The following is a 17,315-nucleotide window of genomic DNA, read 5'->3' on the forward strand; positions in this document are numbered from 1 at the left end:
CATTTGGTCCATTTTCTGACTTTGCGTTTTCTTCCTTTCTTCTCTTGCGCAGAGTACTTCCCTGGTTACTCCGTTGCTGCCAACCAAGTCATCGAGGCCCGCCGCGACGCGCAAAGGCAGGCTGGAGCTGAGATCGCGCCGGATGCTCGCCGGTCGCTTGAGGAGCAGCTTCTGGCGATCCAAGCCCGCCTCCAGCCGGCTCACCGCATGCTCCGCCGTCTTCAGCGCATTGGGGCGCAAGTGCTGGCCGTCCTCTTGCCCGGCGAGGTGGTTCCCCGTACCCCCAGTCGGACTGCCGACTGGCTCGAGGTAGCGGTTGGCCGCTTTGAGGCCTGGAAGGCTTCTGCAGCTCGGTCAGGCGCCAGGCGGGCGTTGGAGTTCGTCCGAGCTTGGTATCCTAGGCTGGATTTGGCCCAGCTGACCACCTGGCGGCAGGAGGGCAACGAGGAGCTGGAGGCGGTGCGGCCGGCTATCATCCAGCGCGCCTCGGCGATCGCCGACTACACCGACACCAGTGCCTTTGCCCCTGAGGTGAATGATGACGGCGTTGCTGAGCCGGAGGAGTGGTTTGGGCTGAACCCAGCGGATGGTGAAGACTCGGCGGAGGAGATCGACTCCAGTGACGAGGGCGAAGAGGAGGAGGGAGAGGATGGTGAAGACGCCGTGCCAGACGATGGAGTGACTAGCCAGCCTCAGCTTGATCGTGCCTCCAGCAACGAGGCACGTGCGAGCGCGCCGCCTACAGCCGGTGATGATCAAGCCGAGACTCGCCAGCCGGCCACTCCTCCAGCCAGCACTGCCGTCTCCACTGACCTGCCCGGCTCGCCTGTTGCACCTTTGGCCTGATCCGCCGTCTTTGCTTTCCTGTTTATTACTCTTTGAACAATATTTGTTAAGTTTGCGCAGTTCCACCCACGGGGGTGTATTCAAACTATGTTGAACGCCGGCCTTTCGAAGGCCTTTTGTGTAAATATAATCATGCATGTGCTTGGCTTCCGAATGTATTTGCTTTTCATCCTTTTGGCTGTTTCCTTTGCCGCCCTCCCTTGGTCGTCGCCTTCCCAGTCGGACAGTTCCTCTGCAGTCTGTGGCTGGGGAAGGGCTTGGCCGTTTGGGAGGGCAAGTACTCTAGCTTTTTTAGATTGTAGCAAGGTGAATCAGAAGCCGGCCAGCCGGCTGTTCTGACAACCGGTTGGCGGGGTGGGAGGCCGGCTTGTGTTATATAAGTTCGTTAGTCCTTAGCCGTTTTTCGTGTGGGCATCCTTTCCTGCCTTTGACTCTTGCCAGTCAGACAGTCGTTTCTTCGAGCTGCGACTTTCAACAAGAGAGAGCTTGGGTGCCGGCACACTACTTGTCTGACCGCAGGTAGAACTTTAATATAACTCAAGGCGGCAAGTCCCCGGGCCGACTGATCGAACCCGGTGCCGGACAGGAAAACAAATGTAGTAACACATTCATAGGTATGACACTCATCATACATAGATAAAAAGAGGGTAGTCCCCGAGTTCTCCTCGGGGGGCCCGTTGTCTTGTACTTAATACAAAAGGTAGTGTGGTACATACTGCATTTAGCTGTAAAATCTTCGGAGGAGATTGGCGTTCCATGGTCGTTCCGACTCCTTGCCGGAATCATCTCTCTTGCGTGCCTTCGGCTTCTGTGCGTCGATCAGGTAGTAGGAGTCGTTGCCTAGGGCCTTGCTGGTGACGAAGGGGCCTTCCCAAGGGGCCGAGAGCTTGTGCTGGCCGGCTATTCGCTGGATCAGCCGGAGCACAAGATTGCCTTCTTGGAAGGATCTTGGCTTGACCTTCCGGTTGTGGTAACGGCGCAAACCCTGCTAGTAGATGGCGGACCGGCTGAGTGCTAACAGCCGGCCCTCTTCCAGCAGGTCAACGCCGTCTTCTCGCGCTTCCTTGGCCTCCGCCTCCGTGTACATGGTGACCTGAGGTGAGTCGAACTCAATGTCAGTTGGGATGACAGCCTTGGCACCATATACAAGGAAGAAAGGGGTGAAGCCGGTTGACTTGTTCGGGGTAGTACGCAGACTCCAGAGGATGGCGGGCAGCTCGTCGAGCCAGCAGCCGGCCGAACGCTCCAGTGGTACGACTAGTCGGGGCTTGATGCCGGAGAGGATTAGGCCGTTTGCTCGCTCGACTTGGCCGTTTGACTGCGGGTGGGCTACGGTCGCTAAGTCCAGTCGGATGCTCTGTGTCGCACAGAAACATGCCAGTGCTCCTTTGGCAAAATTCGTGCCATTGTCGGTGATGATGTTGTGTGGTACGCCATACCGGGTGGTGATATCTGCGATGAATGTCATGGCAGTCGGCCCGTTCAGCTTCTTGATTGGCTTCACTTCAATCCACTTGGTGAATTTGTCCACGGCGACAAGCAGATGTGTCATGCTGCCGCGCGCCGTCTTGAATGGGCCCACCATGTCCAGTCCCCAGACGGCAAAGGGCCAGGTGAGGGGGATGGTCTTGAGTGCAGAAGCCGGCAGGTGTTGCTTGGAGCTGAAGACTTGGCACCCTTTGCAGTATTTGACTAATTCCTTGGCGTCTTCCGAAGCAGTCGGCCAGAAGAACCCATGACGGAAAGCTTTGGCGACAAGTGATCTTGAGGCCTCGTGGTGGCCGCATTCGCCTTGGTGGATGTCCTTGAGGATTGCTATGCCCTTCTCTGGCTCGACGCAGCGCTGGAAGACTCCAGTAACGCTGAGCCTAACGAGTTCTCTGTTTACTATTGTGTATGCTCCGGCTCGGCGTTGAACTTGTCTTGCCGAGATCTCGTCAGTCGGCAGCTCTCTGTTTACCAGGAAGTTGAGGATGGGTTGGGCCCATGATGGAGCTGTGACTTCTTCTATTGCCAATACGGCTACTGCGACCAGGGTGGGTGGGTTGGGTGGTGAAGAGTTGGAGTCGGCCACCACCGGTTGTGTCGTTGCAGTCCCCGGGCCGACTGCTGCAGTCCCCGGGCCGGGTTCTGAAGTCCCCAAGCCGGGTGCGACTACAGCAGTCCCCGGGCCGCCTGTCGAAGTCCCCGAGCCGCCTGCTGGGTTCCCCAAGTCGGATCCGACTGCATCAGGGTCAGGCGGTACGAAGATGGAGTCTAGTTCTGGAGACGGCTGGACAGATGGCTTGAGGAGGCGTTGGAGAGAGACGCCGGTTGGGATAGCTTGTCGGGTGGAACCGATTCGTGCCAGGGCATCTGCTTGCTCGTTATCGGCCCGTGGCACGTGGAGGAACTCGCATCCTTCAAAGTATCCGCTAATTTGCTAAACGAGGAATCGGTAGCTCGCCATGTTTGCGTCCTTGGCGTCCCAGTCGCTAGATGATTGTTGGACTACCAAATCCGAGTCGCCATAGCACAGGATCCGGCGGATGCCGAGCTCTTCAGCTAGCCGGAGCCCATGTATGAGCGCCTCGTACTCGGCCACGTTGTTGGAGGCGGCAAAATGAATTTGCAATGTGTATTCGAGTTTGTCGCCCTTGGGAGAGGTGAGGACGGTGCCGGCTCCCAAGCCAGTGCGCATCTTGGATCCATCGAAGTGCATCCGCCAATGAGAGGAGTCGGGAGCCGGTGGTAGGTACTGGGTCTCGGCCCAGTCGACAAGGAAGTCAGCCAATGCTTAGGACTTGATGGCGGTGCGAGGCTGGTAGAAGATCGTGTAAGGAGCCAGCGCAATGGCCCACTTGGCCACCCGGCCGGATGCATCCCGGCTGCCTATGATCTCGGCAAGCGGGGCAGTACATACGACCGTGATGGGGTGCTCTTGAAAGTAGGGCTTTAGCTTCTTATCGGCGAAGTATACTCCATAGCACATCTTCTGGTAGTGCGGGTAGTTTTGCTTCGAGGTGGACAGTACTTCGCTCAAATAATACACCGGCCTCTTGACTAACTGAGCCCGGCCTTCTTCTGGGCGTTGGACCACAATAACTGTGCTGACCACTCGGCTAGTCGCGGCAATGTAAAGGAGCATGGGCTCTTTCTCAGTCGGCGCCGCCAAGACAGGTGGCGTGGTCAGCATCTTCTTCAACTCGTGAAAAGCTTGGTCTGCTTGATCGTTCCACTCGAAGTGGGTGGACTTTTTCATGAGTTGGTACAGGGGGAGAGCCTTCTCTCCTACCTGGCTGATGAAGCGGTTCAGGGAGGCTAGGCACCCGGTAAACTTTTGGATGTCTCGCAGCTTGGTAGGAATCTCCGTTCTCTCTATGGCCTTCATCTTCACTGGGTTGCACTCGATGCCGCGTTCGGAGACCAAGAAGCCTAGAAGCTGGACGGCTGGTACTCCGAACACGCATTTCTCAGGGTTGAGCTTGATCTGAAAACGGCGCAAGTTGTCAAATGTTTCTATGAAGTCTTCCAGCAGGGTGCCGCGCTTCTCCGTCTTCACCACAATATCGTCTACATAGACCTGGGCATTTCTGCCGAGTTGCTTGAGGAGGCACTTCTGCATGCAACGCTGAAAAGTGGCACCGGCATTTCTCAAGCCGAATGTCATAGTCAGGTAGCAAAAAGCTCCGAATGGTGTGATGAAGGCGGTCTTCAGGCGGTCGGCTGGATCCAACTTGATCTGATGGTAGCCTGAGTAAGCATCCAAGAAACTCAACACCTCGCATCCGGCTGTGGAGTCTATCACTTGATCGATTCGAGGTAAGGCAAACAGATCTTTGGGGCAGGCCTTGTTGAGGCTGGTATAATCTATACACATGCCCCACTTATTTTTTTTCTTCAATACAAGGACCGGGTTGGCAAGCCATTCTGGAAAAAACACCTCCATAATGAAGCCGGCTGCCAGAAGTTGGGCTATCTCTTCTCCTACAATCCTTCTCTTCTCCTCCGACAGTCGGCGGAGAGATTGTTTGACTGGTTTTGCGTCTGATCGGACATGTAGCTTGTGCTCGGCGAAATCCTTCGGAACACCCGGCATGTCCTTTGGGGACCATGCAAAGATGTCCCAATTCTCACGGAGGAAATCGATGAGCTCGCCTTCCTATTTGCTGTCCAGGTTTGCTCCAATGACGGCAAACCTCTCCGGGTTCTTTTGGTCTAGAGGTATCTTCTTTGTTTCCTTGGCCGGCTGGAAGGAGCCTTGAGCATCATATTCCTTGGGGTCAGGGGACAGGGCCGGCTGCTTGCCGGCCATGGCCACGACTTGGTCCAGCATCTTTTTTTCTTCGGCAATCACGAGGGACTCGGCCAGCCGACTACTGGCTGCAGCACACTCAGAGGATTTTTTGTAGTCTCCGGCTATGGTGATGATCCCCTTTGAACTAGGCATCTTCATCTTGAGGTAGGCGTAGTGGGGCACAGCCATGAACTTGGCCAAGGCAGGTCGGCCAAGCAACGCGTGGTAAGGGCTCTCTAGATCCACCACTTCAAACTAGACTGCTTCTCGGCGGAAGTGATCCTTGTCTCCGAAGAGAACATCTATCTTGATCTTGCCGATTGGTGAGCAGGACAGGCCGGGTACGATGCCATGGAACACAGTCCGGCTTGGCATGAGTTGCTTCGTCTTGATGTTCAGCTTCTCCATGGTGTCACGGTACAGTATGTTGATGCTGCTCCCTCCGTCAATCAGTACTCGGGAGAAACGGGAAGCTCGCCTTTCTGTCGCGAGGGTGGCGTCCAACACCAATGCATAAGAGCCGGGAGACGGCATCACCTCTGGGTGATCGGCCCGGCTCCAGCTGATAGGCTTCTCAGACCAATGCATAAACTCTGGGTTGTTAGAGGTGACCGCGTTGACTTCTTGCTGTTGTTGGCGCTGACTGCGTCTGTCTTCAGTTTGGCTTGTAAAGACGACGTAGGCGGCATGCTCGTCCGGGAACTCGTCTTGAATGGCTCCGACTGCTGGTCGAGCAGTCGGCTGCTGAGGGGCTGGAGGTGGCTGGCCAGCAGGTGGAGGCGGCACCAGCCCTTCGCCTTTGGAGATTCGCGTGAGCCAATGACACTTCCGAGTCGTATGGTTGGACGGCTTCGCGCCGCTGTGGAACTTGCAGGGTGCATCAAGGGTTTGCTCGTAGAAGAAAGCCGGCTGCCAAGCCGGCCTGCCGCCCTTCTGCTTCTTGAGCATGGGCCGCCGTTCGGGTTGTTCCTCTTCGACTGTGGCTACTTGCCGACTGCTGGAAGGCGGCATAGGGGCCTTTCGCTTGTGGTCGTTTGGGTGCGGGCGTCGATTGGAGTCACCGGCCGGCGTCTTGGGAGCCGGGACGAGCACCTTTCCAGAGGCATCCACTCGAAGCTCAGTCTTCATTGAAGAGTCGGCCGTGGCGTACTTGTCTGCTATGATCAGCAGCTCGTCGAGGGTAGTCGGCTCGTCGCAGAGGAGTCGGTGCTTGAGGAGGGTGCCCTCTCGGCACCCAGCAGTGAAGTACTCTATGGCTTGAACCTCATGCACCCCTTCGCAGGAGTTGCGGAGCTCGGCCCAATGCGTGAGGTAGTCGCGAGTTGATTCGCTGGGCCCTTGGACGCACAAGGAAAGCTGGCGGGGCTTGGGAGGCCGCTTGTATGTGCTGGTGAAATTGCGGATGAAGACTTCCGTGAAGTCTAGCCAGCTGTTGACGCTGTAGGGCTTGAGGCTATTCAACCAGGTGCGTGCCGTGCCTTGAAGCATGAGCGGGACGTACTTCACGGCAACGCGCCTATTGCCGTTTTCTATGCTGACTGCGGTGGAGTAATCGATCAACCAGTCTTCCGGCTACATGGAGTCGTTGTATTTTGGCGTGTCTCTTGGGATTGAGAACCCTTTGGAGAAGGGCTCATCGCGGATGCGGGGGCCAAAGCAAGGCGGGCCGACATCATCTTCTTCTTCTAGCGCCTGGGATCGCGCTAGGCGGTCGATCCGGTGGCGGGCGTCATTCTCGCCGACTCCTTCGCGGTGGTCTAGTCGTTCGCCGAGAGTCGGATGCGTAGCAGGCGGCGGGGTGGGATATCTCTCCCCACGAGGCGCGGGAGGAGGCGGATTGCCTTGTTGTTCCACAGCTCGGGGGCGGCCTTCTGCGTCGCGCTCGATGGTGAGCCGAGTCCGACTGTGGCTAGCAGCCGGCTCCTTGTCTTTTCTCGCGCGGGCGCTGCTTGCAGTCGGCGTCCGGGATGTCGCGCCGTGCTCTCGGCGTGGGGGAGGACTTTCAGCACGGGCGCCGGCTTCATGCCGTTCTGCGGCCGCATCGATCAGATGCTGGATGCGTCTAGTCATGTAGGGGAGCTCGTCGGCCCCCAGCCCGTTCAGCTCATCTACGGCCGCATGAGCGGCATGCGGGTTCTCGAGTGGCATGACGTAGACTGGGCGGTCTGCTCCCAGCATGCTGGCGATGGCCGCGCCGCGCTTCTTGACGATGCCGGCTTGGCTCGGCCCGCCAGGAGGCGGCGCGGTCGACTTCGCGCTGGTGAGCCTCAGTGAGGCGTCTCATGGATGCTATCTTCTGGCCCTCCACGATGAGGGCGAGGCGGCGTGCCTCTAGTGTCTCGGCGTCGGCGTCGGCCGGGATGGGGGCGGACAGGTCGTGTAGCGCTGCTTGTAGGGCATCGTGGGCGTTCTCGCCTGAGGCGGCGCCATGGCTGATGACCAGCACCTCAGTGGCAGTGCTGCCGCCACGGTCGGCTCAAGGAAGAGGGTCGTCGATGATCACCACGTTGGTGGGGAAGGCGTCAAGCGATGCCGTGTCAGAGTCGACAAGCATCGGGTCGGTGGAGCCGACCGACTCCAAATCCACACCAGGCTCGCTGGAGACGTGAAGCTGGTCGAGGAGGCTGACAAGGCGGCTCTCGGGGCAGTCTGTGCCCGCATCGGACGCACGCTCGTCGGAGATGCGAGCCTCGCCAAGAAGATCGGCGAGGCAACTCGCCGCAGGCGTCGTCGACGCCTTGCAGCGCATCGGGGCAAGGGCCATCGGGCGTGCCGGGCTGGCTGCGCTCGTTGGGAAGGAAATGGGTTCCTGTCCAGAACAGGTCTCCGGACAACAGTGCACCTGGCCCCACGGTGGGCGCCAAATGTCGGGTGGTAGGTGCGACATATGCGAACGTGTGGCTTATCATTGTGGGAGCCAGTAAGACATCGCCGGTGCCTGGAAACGGGAAAAGGCGAAGACATGCACGCCGGCGAATCTTACCCAGGTTCGGGGCTCTGCGTGGAGATAACACCCCTAGTCCTGCTCTGCGGGGTCTCCGCATGATCACTAGATCAACACAAGTGGCTCCTTGAGCTGTTCGGCTAGAGGAAGGAGAAGGGCAAGGCTAGCTCTCCTCTTCTCTCTATGTGGTGTCTAAAACTCTAAGAGATCAACCCTTTGCATGGGTGCCCTGGGGGGTTTATATAGGCCTACCCCCCATGGGTACAATGGTAATCCTGCTAGATGCGGGTCTAGGCCGTCAGTGTCTGTACCCGCCGGCTTCTCCGCCGGCCGCTGGGGCCCGCCGACTGGTGGGTCCCGCCGGCTGCCGGCCTCTTGGCCGACAGGCCGGCCCCACCGCCTGGGGGTCTTGTCGGCGGCTGGTTACTGTAGCCTCGCCCCTGATGACGAGGGCTTTGCCGAGGTAAGCATGGCTACCGTGCCACCGTCTGGCGGACTCTCACTGTAGCCTTATCTCGTCTTGTCTCCTTAATGATGCACATACTTCAAGGGAGTGAGGTAGACGGCTATTGGGAGCCGGCTACACCTCAGGCCGACTGGGGGGGGGGGGGCTTGGCCGCCTTCGAGCATCTCTCTGGCTGAAGGGGCCCGCTGCCCGCGGGCCGTACTGACAGCCTGTCATGGGTGGCGTCATGGTCAACATGGCAACAGTGCCGCGCCGGACGGGGGATGGCCGACCCGTACGGGGCACTGTGGCCATGCGTGCTCCGGGATTCGGGGGGTGGCAGGCTTTACTATAGCCACGCCCCGTCTTGTCACCGTTATGTGGGTGCAGTCCTTGAGGGTGCAATCTTGGCTGCTTGCCGGGAGCCGGCCCTCTTGTGGCCGGCATCGTGGAGTCGGTCTTCTTGTGGCCGGCTTCTTGGAGTCGGCCTTCTTGTGGCTTTCTTCATGAGGGTTTCAGGGTCGGGCCGCCTTCCAGTAGTCGGCTTGTGAGATAGCCGGCCAGGGGAAGGCAGCCATGTGCTTTGGGTGCTTGAAGGCTCGATCGGCCTGATAATTTTTGAAGAGCCAGGGGGAGTCGGTTAGGCTACCCGTGGTCATTTACTCCGACAACCAGTCTTACTGACATGATTCAGGTGATGCTCTTCCGCCGGATCCTCCCATGCCAACTCCGGCCTCTCCATATGTGGAAGTTCAATCCGGAAGGTCCCCAGACCCTGCAGCGTTTCTTCGGCACAACGCACGAAGAGATCTGGAAGTTGCTCTTCAAGGCCTAGAAGTCGTGGCCAGAGAAGACCAATGACATTGGCCTTGACAGCGAGAATCCGGCTACTCCGGTAAGTGCATCATTCCCAAGTATACCTTTAGTCCATAAGTTATTAGTCATAATGAGTTTTTTGTCCCTTGCACATGGCTAGATAACAAAAGCGGAGCGGATCAAGTGTCCGGCTCTGCTACCAGAAGATCCGTCCACTTCCCATCTTGCGAAGATGCTGGTCTCGGTGCCCTACCAGGCTCCAGAAAAGAAGGCCAAGAAAAAGGGCAAGGAGGCCAAGGGCGGCCTCCGCCATAAGGGTACTTCGGACGCGGTGTCCGGAGAGACCAAAGTCCCCTCCTCCCACGAGGGAGATGAAGACGAAGAGGAGGAGGAGGCAGAAAGTGACTCTCCCCCCAAGGGGAGGAAAAAGAAAAGGGCAGCCTCCACAGACCCGGAGGAGGGGGTGTCCAAGAGGGGGGAGATAACCCTCTCAGATGGTTCAGATTCAGATGCCGAACACATCCCCAAGAGGCGCCCCAGGGTGAAGCCCCTGGCCGAATCGTGAGTACTAAAGGTTTCGTTACAAGTATTCGGTCCTCTATGCTTTTGATATAACATATTATGTTGTGTGTATTTCAGTCCTGCCTGCGACCTCCCCCAACCATCGCTATCTGAGGGAAACTCTCTAGCAACAGAGATGGTGGAGAGCGAGACGCCTCTGCAAGCCTCTCCGCCAACCATCATGGATGACACCGAGCTGTTGTCCCAAAGGGTCTCTCTGGGCCACGGAGAGGTGAGGGAGGCTACCACGACGGCGCCAGAGGGTGATACCTCGGCTGCCGAGAACACGGGGGGTGCAACCCCCATGGAGATTGATGATGGGGGCCCAGACCAGTCCGGCACCTAGCCGAACACTGTTCCAGATATCCATGTGGCTCCGGAATGGAGCGAGCAACCCCCTTCGAAGGAGGGGGGAGCATCGGCTCCAGCGGCGACCTCCATTAATCCGGAGGCGCCAAACACTCTGGTGGAGGCACTACGACGTGCTTCCATCGTAGAAGAACACCACACCCATGAGGGTGTGGTGGTTGAGAAGGTTCAGTCCGCCAAGAGCAGGGTCAACGAAGCCTTCACCAGCCTGCTAACAGGCTTGGAGGTATGCGACGTAATACTCTTAGACGTGTTTCATATAAAAGGAAATATGCATGTATGTAGATAGTAGCCCCTTAGGCTCTGTTCGGTTTTGAAAAAGGACGAACAGAGAATCAAGTAGTAATCGCAGGAGGTGACATACTTGTCTATTGGATAAACAGGCTTCCCTGTTGGCGACAACCGCCCAGGCCGTGGAAGTTTCCGAACTCAAGCGGAAGCTGAAGCTAGCCGATGATGATATCGACCACATTAACAAGCGGTTCGATGAGGCGCAAGGTATGCCTATACTTTGAAAAGATTTTTAATCATATATCTGAAGAGATATGCAAAGTCATAGTGTAACTCCTGCACTGCTATGATTATGATTGCAGGTAGCGCTGCTGAGGTCGAGACCCTTAAAAGCGCCCTTGCCCAAGCCAAGGAGGAGGCGAGAGCAAGCAAAGCAGCCGCTGATAAAGCGGCTGCGGAATTGCAAACCGAACAGGTTGCCCGCCACCAGCATGAAGAGAGGGTGGTCGAAGTGGAGCAGGAACTGAAAGACGCCATCAGAAAATGTGAGATTTTGGAGGAGAAGTCTATGGCCCAAGCGGCCGAACTCACCAAAGCCCTCAATGAGGCCAAAGAGGCACGGACCGAGTCCCGGGCGGCTCGGGAGGAGATCCGGCAGGCCGGACAGATAGCGGCTGGTAAGCCATTTCTTTTGCAGAGTGTATTTGGCGGTCAGAGATATGCTTTGCTCACTCGACTATGGAGTTCTCCAGATGCCTTTGCGGATCTCCTGAAGAGTGCGGCCGACGCCGTGCAGTTCTTCTGGGCCCAGGAGGGGAACACAACGGAGAAGCTCTTCTGGTCACAGTACCTAGCGCCAGAGCGTCCGGCGCTGTTGGACAACTAGATGATGCAGCTGGCGGAGCTGCATAGGATGTCCGGCTTGGCCATGAAGGACATCATAGTCCGGCTTTGGCCAACCGAGCCCATTCCTAGCAGCTACTTCGGCCTGGTGAAGCGACTTGTTGACGCGCTGCCCCTAGTTGAAGCTGTCAAGCGCTCGTTGTGCATAGAAGGTGTGCGGATGGCCTTTGCCCGTGTGAAGATGCACTGGGAGAAAATGAAGGCCACCGTCGTGGCGACCGAGGGCCCACCCGAAGGCAAGGACCATCGCAAGCCAGAGCGGTATTTTGACGACGTCCTGGAGGGTGCCCGATTAGTAGAGGGCCAATGCTCGAAGGATATCATGTTTGAGTGAATGTATCCGAGCTGACACACGTTGTTTTGTGAACCAAGGCTTTGTAATATATTTATGCCTTTATCTGAAATTACTTTCCTCCTGTGCGGCCATTTTTAATTCTGAGAGTTTACCAGTTGTTGGCTTCAGCCCCCACGTAGATGCTACGGGGGTGTTCAGAATAGCGCACGATCACACTTTACCCAACATCTTGGTCCGTAAAGGAGGTGTCTGCGCAGCGAACCAGGCAATCAGACTATGCAGCTTTATCACTTTCACTTAGCCATAGGAGTTTGACGATGGGACTAGGAACTACCCCTGGTGCGTATGCGGCTATTCGAACTGTGATACCTTAGGCACGTGACTGGACGAGGGCCAGTCCTTCGTATAATGCGGAATAAATCTCAAGAGATTTATAGCAAGTCACCGAATCGCCGACCAGCTCTCGCCATATCATGACAGTCGGTTTTCGGCTTTCTCTACTGAGGTGTTTGACCGGACGAACCAGAAACACAATCGCGGTAGTTCTCCCTTTACTACCCTAGCCGAACAAGCGGAACGTAAGGTAGTAATCACAGGAGCCGGGCAACCCAACTATTGACCAAAGACATGATTCGGAGCTGATGCATATGGTGCCAAATTCGGGTCGCCAAAGTATACTCTAGAAGTGTTCGAACTTTTTGAGAATATATGGGGCCGAATAGAGCCCCTGGTACGTAGGCCTTACCAAAGTATAAATGGCAATTTGACGCAAAGAGGGAATACAGGTTATGAAATAAACCAACACTGAACAAGGGTTGGTAAAAACTGTTCCCATTATAATCTGATTGATACGTCAAAACATGCTATTACAGATAATGCCATAAACATCAAGGCTATTTTACATGCCGAGAATTTGTTAACAAGGGGAAGCTGTATACAGGGTCGAAAAAAAGGTAGGCTTGAAGATCCCATGGACATCCTGCCGCACGTCTGCGCCGCTTTCGCCTTGGTGCAAGATCCTTTTAGAGGAGAAATCGTCGATCGTTTATATGAAAGGGTCTTGGGAAAGGGCCCTTGTACGGCCGTGGAGTTATTAGGTTTTAACGAACCAGTAATATGAGAGGGAAAAAAGGAAAGGAAAAAGGTGTAAGGTCCGAATAGGGTCGAGCCGCACTATGAACCTCGTTCACAATATGCCTCCGTCGTTGCCCAAGGTATTTTAAGTGCGTAGTTATGCACACGCGGTACATATGCCGCGGTCGGGTGGGGCAATTGACGGAGGAGGAACTGCTAGTCCAGCTCTGGATTGACCAAGCTATCGTTCTGCAGGGTAGGCCGGACTCGTTTGACAGTATCCGGACGCTTGATGGCCGATAAAGTGTTCGGCTTGATGAGGCCGCTCTGTACCTCGGTTGCAAGGGTCGCGGTGTGCTCCTCAGTACGGAGGGAGCGCTCCATGTTCCCATTGACTGTGATAACGCCGCGGGGTCCAGGCATTTTGAGGTTTAAGTAAGCATAATGCGGGACTGCATTGAAACGGGTGAAGGCGGTGCGTCCGAGCAGTGCGTGATAACCACTATGGAAGGGGACAATGTCGAAGATCAGGTCTTCGCTTCAGAAGTTGTCTGGTGAACCGAAGACTACTTCCAATGTTAATGAACCAGTGCAGCGGGCTTCGACGCCGGGTATCACTCCTTTAAAGGTGGTGTTACTAGGCTTGATTCTTGATGGGTCAATACCCATTTTACGAACAGTGTCTTGATAAATCAAGTTAAGACTGCTGCCGCCGTCCATAAGGACTCGAGTGAGATGGAATCCATCGATGATTGGATCGAGGACCAGAGCTGCCGAACCTCCATGACGGATACTGGTCGAGTGGTCCCTGCGATCGAAGGTGATCGGACAAGCCAACCACAGGTTGAATTTAGGGGCGACAGGCTCTACGGTGTAGATCTCCCTTAGCGCGCGCTTGCGCTCCATCTTGGGGATATGAGTGACGTATATCATGTTCACTATTTTCACCTCAGGGGGAAATTTCTTCTGTCCCCCTGTGTTTGTTGGGCGGGGCTCATCATTGTCCTCGCTTGGCGGCCCTTTCCCCTTAAGTTCGGTATTTAACTTACCGGCCTATTTGAAGACCCAACCATTTCTGTTGGAATGATTGGCAGGCTTGTCAGGGGTGCCATGAATCTGGCAAGACCAATCGAGTATTTTGTCCAAATTAGATGGACCATCTTTATTTCCTTTGAATGGCTTATTCCGCTGGCCGGATTTAGAGCTGCTGAATCAGGCGTTGACTGCTATGTCTTCGGTTTCTTCGTTGTTGTTCCGACGTTTGTGTTTGTTACGTCGAGGCCGTCTGTTGCCGTCTCTGGCTTCGGAGGTGCTGGGGTCACTGGTACTGTTGCTTCGACGAGCTAGCCAGTTAACTTCTCCCGCGCAGAAGCGGGTCATGAGTGCGGTAAGGGCTGCCATGGACTTCGGCTTTTCTTGGCTAAGGTGCCGGGCTAGCCATTCGTCTCGGACGCTATGTTTAAAGGCCACTAGGGCTTCAGCGTCCGGACAGTTGACAATTTGGTTCTTTTTAATTAAGAACCGAGTCCAGAGTTTGTGGTGACTCTCCGGGTTGCTGGGCTATGTGACTAAGGTCATCGGCGTCCGGTGGCCGGACATAAGTACCTTGGAAGTTGTCTCGAAATGCATCCTCCAAATCCTCCCAGCTGCCGATAGAGTTCTCTGGGAGGCTATTTAACCAGTGTCGTGCTGGTCCTTTTAGCTTTAGGGGGAGGTATTTAATGGCGTGGAGATCGTCACCGCGAGCCATGTGAATATGGAGAAGAAATTCTTCAATCCATACCGCGGGATCTGTCGTTCCGTCGTATGATTCAATGTTCATGGGTTTAAACCCTTCTGGGAACTGGTGCTGCATTACCTCATCAGTGAAGCATAAGGGGTGTGTGGCGCCTCAGTATCGGGCGACGTCACGACGGAGTTCGGACGACATCCGTGTTCGGTTTTCAGCCCGGGTGAGATCATGCTTATCGCGATGGGCTTGATGGTCGTCATCTCGCGTTGGGGCACGCCCCCTTGATCCATATATTGATCTGGCCTGACCGGCTCTATTCTCCAGGTCCTGGCGTAAGCCATAGGTGTATCCCGGAGCCGCTACCTCCTTGCCTCGACGGCGGGGTGGTGCGGGCTGGTGTGCGGCATAAGTAGCCGCTTTGTCTCGCCCACGTGGTGGTCGGTCTGGTTCATCAGCACAATTATATCTTGACGGTATTGGCTCTAGGGCCTCGTCATCGAATTGTAGCAGTTGCCGACGCTTCGGATAGTTCTTTGTTGGGCGCTCGAGGCCATACTCCTCGGCAGCTAGGACCTGGGTCCATCTATCGTTGAGCGTATCCTATTCGGCTTGAAGTTGTTGCTGTTTCTTTTTAGGCTCCTTGCAGTTGTGATGTGCTGTCCCTTAAAGCGCTCTTGCTCGAGGGGTTCCTCTGGCATGATGAAGTCTTCGTTGCCGAGGCTGACATCCTCCTCGGAGATCGGTAGACAGTTACAATCCTCCGAATCCTCATTCCCGACTAGCTCGTCGGGTTAACCTGTCCCTCCTCCCATTCATCCTGCTCGGATGCAGGCTCGGCGGGGTCTTCGGGATCTTCGGCATCGTCCGGAGTATTGTTGTTGATAACCCACAAGTATAGGGGATCAATTGTACCCTCTTTCGATAAGTAAGAGTGTCGAACCCAACGAGGAGCTAAAGGTAGAACAAATATTCCCTCAAGTTCTATCGACCACCGATACAACTCTACGCACGCTTAACGTTCGCTTTACCTAGAACAAGTATGAAACTAGAAGTACTTTGTAGGTGTTTTTGGATAGGTTTGCAAGAAATTAAAGAGCACGTAAATAAAATCTAGGGGCTGTTTAGATAAAGACACAATAAAGTAAATATAGCGAGTGTGGAAAAGTGGTGGTAGGAGTTGCGAAATTGTCCCTAAGCAATTGACTACGTTACTAGACCGATAGCAAGTTTTATGTGGGAGAGGCCACTGCTAACATGTCATCCCTGACTTGGAATTCTATGCACTTATGGTTGGAACTATTAGCAAGCATCCGCAACTACTAATGTTCATTAAGGTAAAACCCAACCATAGCATTAAGATATATTGGTCCCCCTTCAATCCCGTATGCATCAATTTCTATGCTAGGTTGAAGCTTCTGTCACTCTTGCCCTCCAATACATAGTCATATCAACATACAACTAACCCTATGGTGTGATCCACGCGCGTGCTCATATGATGGGCACCAAAGGACAGCAACATAACCACAAGCAAATTAAATCAATCATAGCAATTCATCAACCACCGATAGGACAACGAAAATCTACTCAGACATCATAGGATGGCAACACATCATTGGATAATAATATGAAGCATAAAGCACCATGTTCAAGTAGAGGGTACAGCAAGTTGCGGGAGAGTGGACCACTGTAGATAGAGGGGGGGAGGTGATGGAGATGTTGGTGAAGATGGCGTAGGTGTTGGTGAAGATCGCGGTGATGATGATGGCCCCCGACAGCGTTCCGGCGCCACCGGAAGCGAGGGGGAGAGAGCCCCCCTCCTTCTTCTTCTTCCTTGACCTTCTCCCTAGATGGGAGGAGGGTTTCCCCTCTGGTCCATGGTCTCCATGGCGTGGGAGGGGCGGGAGCCCCTCCGAGATTGGATCTGTCTCTCTGTCTCTCTCTGTTTCTGCGTTCTGGTATGCTGCCCTTTCACCGTTTCGTATATATATATGGAGATCCGTAACTCCGATTGGACTGAAACCTTCGCCGTGCTTTTTTTACCAAAAATTATCTTTCTTGCGGCCGAAGAAGGGCATCAACCGCCTTACGGGTGGCCCACGAGGGTCAGGGGCGCGCCCCCCTGCCTCGTGGCCACCTCGGGCATCGTCTCGCGTTGATTCTTCTTCCGGAATTCTCCAAATATTCCAAAAATATTCTCCGTCCATTTTTATCCCGTTTGGATTCCGTTTGATATGGGGTTTCTGCGAAACATAAAACATGCAACAAACAGGAACTGGCACTGGGCACTGGATCAATATGTTAGTCCCAATAATAGTATAAAAAGTTGCCAAAAATGTATGAAAGTTGAATAATATTGGCATGGAACAATCAAAAATTATAGATACGACGGAGACGTATCAGCATCCCCAAGCTTAATTCCTGCTCGTCCTCGAGTAGGTAAATGATAAAAAGGATAATTTTTGATGTGGAATGCTACCTAGCATAATCTTGATCACATTTATAATCATGGCATGAATATTAAGACACGAGTGATTCAAAGCAATAGTCTATCTTTTGACATTAAGACAATAATACTTCAAGCATACCAACCAAGCAATTATGTCTTATCGAAATAACATAGCCAAAGAAAGCTCATCCCTACAAAATCATATAGTCTGGCTATGCTCCATCTTCACCACACAAAGCATTCAAATCATGCACAACCCCGATGTCAAGCCGAGCAATTGGTTCATACTTTTTAACGCGCTTCAGCCTTTTCAACCCTCACGCAATACATGAGCGCAAGCCATGGATATAGCACTATAGGTGGAATAGCATATGATG

General features: G+C 54.6%; 1 pseudogene; it reads left to right on the plus strand.

Moving 5' to 3' along the window:
• Positions 1 to 17,315, plus strand: part of LOC141027131 (uncharacterized) — a 282,578-nt pseudogene that overhangs the window by 13,670 nt on the left and 251,593 nt on the right.

The sequence above is a fragment of the Aegilops tauschii genome, chromosome 1 (genome assembly GCF_002575655.3).
Source record: "Aegilops tauschii subsp. strangulata cultivar AL8/78 chromosome 1, Aet v6.0, whole genome shotgun sequence".
NCBI classification, from domain to species: Eukaryota; Viridiplantae; Streptophyta; class Magnoliopsida; order Poales; family Poaceae; genus Aegilops; species Aegilops tauschii.